At 41.0% G+C, this 6000-nt stretch overlaps 1 long non-coding RNA gene across 12 annotated transcripts in view; it reads left to right on the plus strand.

The window, feature by feature from the left end:
• Positions 1 to 4009, plus strand: part of LOC112647775 (uncharacterized) — a 52879-nt gene extending 48870 nt beyond the window's left edge. For 4 of the 12 annotated variants that reach the window (XR_003128464.3, XR_003128456.3, XR_003128461.3 and 1 more), the window contains 2 exons: positions 2467 to 2717; positions 3719 to 4006. This is a non-coding gene — a long non-coding RNA (uncharacterized LOC112647775). Of the gene's footprint in view, positions 1 to 1447; positions 1561 to 1663; positions 1935 to 2466; positions 2718 to 3718 lie in introns of all 12 variants that reach the window. The other 8 variants (XR_003128459.3, XR_003128462.3, XR_007412053.1 and 5 more) reach the window with 5 other exon arrangements.
• The last annotated feature ends 1991 nt before the right edge of the window (positions 4010 to 6000 follow it).

Here is a 6000-nt window from a genome sequence, read left to right on the forward strand (position 1 = left end):
GGGACTCTCTAGTCTGATTAATGATAAAGTCTCCATAGGAAATAATTCAGAAGTGACAATTAGTGAATCAATCAGGCCTATAGAGGATACAAATATTAGTTCCCTAATACAGCAATTATAGATGGCTGTCTATCCAATTCCTTTCTCCATTCTTCTTTGCTAACTAAACTCTTTTTCCGATCCATTTCAATTCTCAAAGAAAATGATCCTATCTCAATTTGTAAGTAAGTCCTAAAAAAAAACAAAAAATCTAAACCACTCCTTATAATGCCATTTTCCTTGTAGGAGCTTGTTTTTCCTTTTGAAAGAGGAACTTTACAACTTTGCCAGGTAAAGGAGACTGCATCAGACTCATGCCTTCAGGCTTGCCCAGGGTAAAAGGATGAGGGGTTTTATAGGAAAATACAGGATCTGGGTGCTTTCAATAGGATCCTGGTATGTGCTACCAGCCACATTCCTCATGTCTTCAAGGTGGTCTCATGATCAGTGCTGGCACTGGCCATCCAAGTCTCCTTACTATGTATACTATGTATATGCTGAGATCAGTGAGATGTCAATATCAATACCGAGTTCCTGGAACAAAGGATTCCACAGAAAAACAAGTGAAGGGGAAAAATGTATGCACAGAGGAGGTGCAAGTCCTCCATGGAGTTTCTGGGAAAGCTTTCTTTGTTTTTAAGAAGAGACACAAGGAAGAGACAGTTTCTTTTCTTCTACCCACATTGTTCCATCTACAAATGTTGCCGTGAACAGGGATGCTGCTATCTGGTAACGAGGAAGGAAGTCCACGAGGATGGCAAGGCAGAAAAATAGAAAGAACTTGAGTTCTTAATGACACTGTCAGGCATAAAATTAGCCAGCGGAGGAGAAGCCCTACTTCAGAACTCCTCTCTTGATTAAATACAAATTTATCTCACAGTCTCAGTTAGTTAAAGCATTTGCTTCAACGTGGATGGAACTGGAGGGTATTATGCTGAGTGAAGTAAGTCTATCAGAGAAGGACAAACATTATATGGTCTCATTCATATGGGGAATATAAAAAATAGTGAAAGGGATTATAGGGGAAAGGAGAGAAAATGAGTGGGAAAAATCAGAGAGAGTGAAAGAACATGAGAGACTCCTAACCCTGGGAAACGAACAAGGGGTAGAGGAAGGGGAAGTGGGTGGGGGGGATGGGGTGACTGGGTGACGGGCACTGAGAGGGGCACTTGACGGGATGAGCACTGGGTGTTACACTATATGTTGGCAAATCGAACTCTAATTAAAAAATATTTTAAAAAAGAAAAGAAAAGTTTTCTATTATTTGAAGCCAAAATATCTTACCAGACTCACCTAATTTTTAAAGCCTTTCTCCCAACATGCCCCTGCTTATTCTCTTCTTGAAGGTCACATAATACTCTTACTTCCCCATGTCCTTTTTTACATATGCTGCTCTCTCTTTTTGAAGAGTATAATACGTCTTTCTCTCCTGGCTAAATTCACTTTCCTTCTGAAGCTGGATTCACCCTCTCTGGAGATCGAGTATCTGAATACAGCATGGTTCCCCTAAGGACAACTTAGGTAAACCCTTTGTGTTCTTCTTCTGAACCCCATTAGCACTATGTGCACATTTTAAGTCACATTTAATCATAACCACTAATCTTGTTCTTCTCTTCAACTACAGGAGAGCCCCTTGGGGGTAAGGACTACATCTTATTTCCCAGGATCCCTCAAACCTAGCACAGGGTCTGGACTGGAACATAATAAAGAATCAATAAATGAGGAACAAATGGATAGACACATGGATATTGGACAGTGTCTACCACTGACAGGCTTCCAAACTTGCCAGGGAAACAGAATAATATGAACAAACTGTAAAATGGCAAAAATGATGTCACATCATGTGATGCACAGACCTTCTAACAATTTTTAAAAGTGCATATTAACACTTTAAGGTATCTCTACATGACATTACATTAACTAAGATAAATAAAACATAAAATCCAGTTGGGTGGACTGTGGGGAAGAACATGACTATGGACTGTCAGTAGCATTGTAAATTGGTTCAATCTGTCTAGAGAGCAAGAGGGCAAGACGTAACATAAGCTATAAAACTGTTCATACCCTTTGACATAGTAATTCCACTTTAGGGAATATACCCTGAGGAAATAACCCAAACCAAAAAAAAAAAAAAAAAGCAATTTATATGAAGATATTTATACCAACGGTGCTTAGAATCCAGAGAAAAACAGTAACAACTAAGCTCTAATGGGACAGTAAAGCTAAGTACATTATGGCATTTTAGGTTGAAGTGAAAACTGGCAATGTCCACACATATGAATGCATATATAATTACAGTAAGTGGAAAAACAAAATAGTAACAAAGTACTGATTTAAATTATATTAAATTTTACTTAAAATTTTCTCTTTATTGCAAAAGATATTAAAATTATTAGAGAAATAAAAAAATTGTTTCCTGATCATTAGGTACCTCTATTTGCATGGAATTCAATCTCCTGGCAGTCGTGGATTTACTCAGGTATCTACAGTACACTGAATCAACCTGATGACTTGTAGGATGAAGAGATGATTAAATGCCTCTGTGAACTACACTGTGACAAGGAGATGGAAAGTTGAAGCAATAAAGTGTACTGCAGTCCTTGTTTGGTGAAAGCCAACTGTGTCTTCTTATTGGAACTGAATTTTTAAAAAGTATCAGTCATCTAAAGAGCTGTGGAGTGAGTATCAGGGGCTTGGTATTTTCTCCAGTGAGGCAGCCATATCTGGAGTGGCTGTAATTGGAGGCCATTTCATCATGTTTATAATAATCTACTGTCATTCTCCAAGATATAGCCATTTTCCACAGTAGAGAAATAAGGGATTTCAATGGGGTTGTGATAGGAATCACCACACCTGCACCTTTTGAGTCTGTGTTGGTTATAATGATTTCGCCCAAGGATAGGGTATTACTTTGGGTTCATGTCTTGCATTTGGCACTTTCTAACAAAGAAACCCATAATGGAATCAATATAATAATTCTGCCTGGTATTGAATATATCTATTCCAACCTTACAGTCAGGAACTGAGAAAATAACATGGAATGTATTTGGGGATTCACTAGGCCAACTATGATGTCAAAATTTCGTTTGTCCTCTAGCTCCCAGTATGTCCCAGTATCCCCAACAATTAGCTCAGAGCCAATGAAAAATCTAAAAAGTATAGATGTGTCCTGTTCCATCCAGTCACTGTTACCTTGACAAAAGGCTCTGGATCTCTTTGAAGATAGCCAGGAGTTGGATTTACAGTATATACTTGTGGTGTAATTGCAGATCCTTCTCCAAAGGTGTCTAGGCTCTGGGTCTATGGCTCAAGTTTAGGAATTGGATGAGAAGCAGTGGTTCCCCACACTAGGTGACTCAAAAAAGGCTTTTGTTCCTTAGGCCCAGTGTTTGTTGTTTGTTCTGATTACATGAACCAAGAAAGTTCTTAGAAACTATCCATCTATTTCAGTGCAAAAGACTTCACGGTCATTTAGCCATCCCAAAGGTAGCTACGGGCGTAGGCTGGTTTAATTAGCACACTGGCCTGCTGCCTCTTATGGAAGTTTGTATTGTTAGACCCTATTCACTGTGCATCCAAGAGCCACCCTCCACATCTTCCTTGTCAATGGAAACAAAGCGTGTAACGGTGTGATAATGTGCTCTACTAAAAGTTCTCACCCTACTAAATCCTCTTGCAGTTGGGTGGCAAGTACATGACTTAGAATCTGACAAAGCAGACAGACGTGTGTGAAAATTGGATTTGGAAGGAAGCAAAATGAAGAGGAGGCCAAATGCAGTGGAATTGACATCTGGTTAAGTACACGGTGAAGACAGCCAGAGATTACCAGTGCTGAGGGGCAGTGCTGTTGCTAAGGCTGCCCAGAGCCCCAGGATCTGCTCTTTAGCCACACCTCTGCCCAGTGTAACCTGGGTGGCACATAATACCCTTTTATAAAATCCCTTTCTGCTTAAGCCAGCCCACATGGATTCTGTTGCAATTAAAAACATTAAATAATACATGTACCACCTTGCCTCTAGAGGTTTTTAAAGTGTCACTCCTTGGTCTCTTCCCCAGGGGATTCTAGTATTCCCCAAGGAAATCAAGGATCTCATTTCAGTTACAGTACTCTCTCAACATAAAGATAAGAGCCATTACGGCTCTCTTCAAAGATGTGAGTGATCATGGTCATTCTCAGTGACCTGGCAATATCTTCTGGCCCCTCTTAGGGAATACAGTGGGCACAGTGAGCAAGTTGCATATGATAAGTCCATCTACCTAATTTTTATCTACCTAATTTTTTTAGTCTTTACATTATATCAGATTTTTCTGGTGTCTTATTTTCATTCCTAAAGTCATTGTTGAGTACAGGTTTCAGTAAGTCATCTAAGAAAATAATTACAAATACTTGAGTTAACATGTTGAGTCAAACATCTTTGTTAAGTACATCCATATCCATAAAATCAGTCTGATCTAAAACTATATTCCTGGGGATCCCTGGGTAGCTCAGTGGTTTGGCCAAGGGCGCAATGCTGGGGTCCTGTTATCGAGTCTTGCATCAGGCTCCCAGCATGGAGACTGCTTCTCCCTCTGCCTGTGGCTCTGCCTCTGTGTGTGTGTCTGTGTGTATATGTGTGTGTGTGTGTGTGTGTATCTACCAAGAATAAATAAATAAAATCTTTAAAAAATAAAAAATAAATAAAACTATATTCCTTTAGAATGGAAAGCCAGTTTAGATGCTGGTCACCCAAATGAATGACACTTGTTCCATATAGCCACTAATATTGGTTCTCAAAGTGTTCTCTAAGAAGCTCTAGGGGTTCTCAGGACACCTGTAGGAGCAAGAAAATGCAGGGCTCTGGGCACCATACTCCACTTCAAAACTGTTAATTTCTGGCCTGCTGTATGCCGCTGATACTGTTTAGATATGAAATGCTGGCACCTGCCTGGACAAGTGCTGCTCTCCCCTTGGACTGCAGAGAGGACCTGAAAGTCTAGAACATTCCATGGTCAGGCTTACCACAGCCTGTACCAGTGTAGGTTCTCTATCTCCCTTTTATACTGTGTTCCCTTCCCTCTCCCTGGGGCCTGAAGTTCTAGGAAGGATGGAGTCTCCTTTCCTCTGACAGTCCAACATTACTGCTCAGTAAAGGAGCCTCTTTGGTGCCCTCAGATCCCTCCATGGAGGCAAACACTTGTCTGCTTTCTCATGGGCCACCCCAGATGCAGGATGCTATCGAGGTCACAGGGCCTCGAGCCTCGGAGTTGTCGCAATCCTAAAAAGAGGTGGCCAGGTGTCTGGAAGGGTAATCAGTAGGCATGAAGAGCATCATCTCCTTCTTTCCCTTTATCTGGAGGCAGAATAAGTGGGAAAAGCAGAACCACTGGCAAATATAAGAAAAAATAGGTGAAGTAACAATACAAGTCACATACCTATCACATATCCTTCTTCTCAAGTATATCCATGTCTATTATTCCATTTATGGGCAGAGTTGCCTAAGAATATTATTTCCATTTGATGGGTGGCGAAAGTGAGACAAATATTAAGACCATGGGCTGAGCTGAAGCCAGAACCAAGACCTCTAAGTTCTTCCTCAACAGTTCTCCTCCTGAGTCCCTCTGACTCGGTGTCTCCAACCACCTATAGGAGAGAAGCCCACCCCTCCATTCCCCACACAGGGATGCACCAGGTCCAATCCTGGGAAAGATGCCATCAAATTTGGTTTCTAAGAGTGATTCTTCACTGGACAAAGAAGCCCTTCCCTTTCATTCAAGGGACTCCATTCATTCCTCAGAACAAAGTAGAGTCCATTGTCTCCCACAAGGAAACAGCTTCAAAGGGACACAAATACAGCACCGAGGAATCTGTTTGCTGAGCCAAGAGGACCCACCACTCCACTTCCTAGAGGGTTCTCTGCACCTGGGTTTGAATGAAGTGGGTAAATAAAGACTTCATTGGTTCTGCGTTAAAATCCAGTCAAG

The sequence above is a fragment of the Canis lupus genome, chromosome 7 (genome assembly GCF_003254725.2).
Source record: "Canis lupus dingo isolate Sandy chromosome 7, ASM325472v2, whole genome shotgun sequence".
NCBI lineage: Eukaryota > Metazoa > Chordata > Mammalia > Carnivora > Canidae > Canis > Canis lupus.